Source organism: Podarcis muralis, chromosome 5 (genome assembly GCF_964188315.1).
Source record: "Podarcis muralis chromosome 5, rPodMur119.hap1.1, whole genome shotgun sequence".
NCBI lineage: Eukaryota > Metazoa > Chordata > Lepidosauria > Squamata > Lacertidae > Podarcis > Podarcis muralis.
In genome coordinates, this window is record NC_135659.1 from 90,126,333 (window position 1) to 90,129,646 (window position 3,314).

Consider the following 3,314-nt stretch of genomic DNA (forward strand, 5'->3'; position numbering starts at 1 on the left):
GGAGGAAAAGTTGGCTAACCCAATCACCTGGACTGTTGTAAGTGGGAAGGCAGGTAGGTGGGGGCTGGCTGTGGGTAGACTTTGGTAGGTCAGTGCCCCATTTTCCCTAATGGACCAGCCATCACTAGATGGAAATGGGGGGTGAATGAAGTGTTCTCATTAATGTTTTCTGTAATATCTTCAGTCTTACATTTCTGAGGTGGTCCAGATGAAATAGAGGACAGTATTCATAGAAGCATAGAATCTTTCACCCAACGTGGGGCTTGAACCCACGACCCTGAGATTGAGAGTCTCATGCTCTGCTGACTGAACCACAGCATCCTGCATCTTTAATAGTTCCATGGGAGAAGCAGCTGCAGCTTCTCCATCCATCTTGCACACAGTTGTTAAGGGTGCAGAAGCTCTGTCCTCTTTTTAACCCAGCCACTCTATTTGTGCCTCCTAAGCTAGCCTGCTAGCTTCAGCTATAGGGCAAGGCATGGTCCCAACACTATTGCAGAACTAAAATAAACTGTCAGGCCATCTGTCAGGGTTGGTTTCATTGTGATTCCAGCATTGGAAGGAGTTGGACTAGATGTTTCTATCCCTCCTTCAGATCGGAACCAGTGAGGCCAGTGAAGGTCCTGTGTGAGTGTCTGGATGCAGTTGGCAGGTGGATGGAGGCTAGGAAATTGAGGTTGAATCCTGACAAGACAGAGGTACTGTTCTTGGGGCCCTAAATGAAGTAATCGTGTCCCTGAAAGACCAGGTGCGCAGCCTGGGAGTCATTTTGGACTCACAGCTGTCCATGGAGGCACAGGTCAATTCTGTGTCCAGGGCAGCTGTCTACCAGCTCCATCTGGTACACAGGCTAAGACCCTACCTGCCCGTGGACTGTCTTGCCAGAGTGGTCCATGCTTTGGTTATCTCCCGCTTGGACTACTGCAATGCGCTCTATGTGGGGCTAATTTGAAGGTGACCCGAAAACTACAATTAATCCAGAAGGCGGCAGCTAGACTGGTGACTGGGAGCAGCCACCGAGACCATATAACACCAATCCTGAAAGACCTACATTGGCTTCAAGTCTGTTTCCGGGCACAATTCAAAGTATTGGTGCTGACCTTTAAAGCCCTAAACAGCCTCGGCCCAATATACCTGAAGGAGCGTCTCCACCCCCATCGTTCATCCTGGAGGTCCAACACTGAGGGCCTTCTGGCGGTTCCCTCACTGTGAGAAGGGAACCAGGCAGAGGGCCTTCTTGGTAGTGGCGCCCGCCCTGTGGAATGTCCTCCCATCAAATGTCAAGGAAATAAACAACTATCTGACTTTTATAAGGCATCTGAAGGCAGCTCTGTTTAGAGAAGTTTTTAAAGACTGATGTTTTTATTATGTTGTTTTTGTTATGTTATTATTAAGTTACGTTGTAACTTGGAAACCCAGCCAGATGGGCAGGGTATTATTATTATTATTATTATTATTATTATTATTATTATTATTATATCCTCCTTCTCTGGCTAGTTCGCACAAGGGCTTATGCATTCAGCTTCTGATTGCTGGATGGATTTTGCCTGACAAACAAACAAACAAACAAACAACATAGAATTAGATGTAAGCAAGGTTTCACATAGTTGTGCACACCAATATCCACATTAGAAATTGACCCTGTTGGATTAGTGAATCCCAATATTCCAGTGAATATTCTCTGGAAAAGCCAGTAGTTTTTGCAATACAAAGAGCTATGTCAAGATTTGAACTGGAGTTTTAAAGATTCCTGTTAGAAGATTCCTTTTGTTTATCTGCTTTGCTCGTTTCTTCCTGATTTATCTCATTGAGCAAAAGGATTAATGAAGTTATACTAGATTCTACCTAGGAGTCTGCATCGGTCTAATCGCTCTGACAAAGCTCTCCTTCCCTTATAAATTGTGATCATCATGAAGGCGCTGTACTGTAAATAGCACCACTTAGTGGCAGAATGACACTTTAAAATATTTATTTCTATCAGCTCAGCTAGACAATGATATACGAATTAAATAAATGGAATACCCAGCCACACATAATTAATTTTTTGCATTCGGTACTTTGGGGGAGTGGGGGAGGAGCAGGAGGTGTTTCGTTTTGTTTTTGTTCGGATGCGTATATTCCCAATTCAAGCATTTGGTAGCCTTGGGTACCTTGGGGGAGTGAGAATCCTAGTCAATCAGGCATCGCTTATTAATGGAGGGAGCCATATACACCTAGGATCCCTTTAGACTGATGCTAATCAAGCATCATTTGGTGGAGAGAGGGCAGAATGACTGGGGTGTGTGTGTCGGGGGGGGGGGGTCTATGGATGAGATCAGTCCACATGTTCTGAATCATCTCTCCCCTGAAATTTGATTCCGTTTGAAATTAAAAACTGCTTAGTCTATTTTGCTGTTTCCGAAACAATACAAAACAGGCATCTTTTGAAATCTGCAGTTCTCCTAATTTTGCAAAGAAGTTCTCCTGCTATGTGATGTGCACAGAGATGCATATATTACTAAACTAGGATACAAATAGAGATAGATGATAGATGATATAGATGATAGATATAGATGATAGATAGATAGATTAGATAGATAGATAGATGATAGATAGATAGATAGATAGATAGATAGATAGATAGATAGATAGATGATAGATAGATAGATAGATAGATAGATAGATAGATAGATGATAGATAGATAGATAGATAGATAGATAGATAGATAGATAGATAGATAGATTGTTGTTGTTGTTTAGTCATTTAGTCGTGTCCGACTCTTCGTGACCCCATGGACCAGAGCACGCCAGGCACCTCTGTCCTCCACTACCTCCCGCAGTTTGGTCAAACTCATGCTGGTAACCTCGAAAACACTATCCAACCATCTCATCCTCTGTCGCCCCCTTCTCCTTGTGCCCTCCATCTTTCCCAGCATCAGTGTCTTCTCCAGGGAGTCTTCTCTTCTCATGAGGTGGCCAAAGTATTGGAGCCTCAGCTTCATGATCTGTCCTTCCAGTGAGCACTCAGGGCTGATTTCCTTCATAATGGATAGGTTTGATCTTCTTGCAGTCCATGGGACTCTCAAGAGTCTCCTCCAGCACCATAATTCAAAAGCATCAATTCTTCGGCGATCAGCCTTCTTTATGGTCCAGCTCTCACTTCCATACATCACTAAGATAGATAGATGATAGATAGATAGATGGTAGTAGGGAAGATTGCAAATATGGGCATCTTAGACATAATTGCATAGAAATTGTGGGTATTGAGAGAAATTTTCACCAAAATGCTGATGGAGTTTCCTGAGGACCTTTTTAAGTAAGTAAGTAAGTAAGTA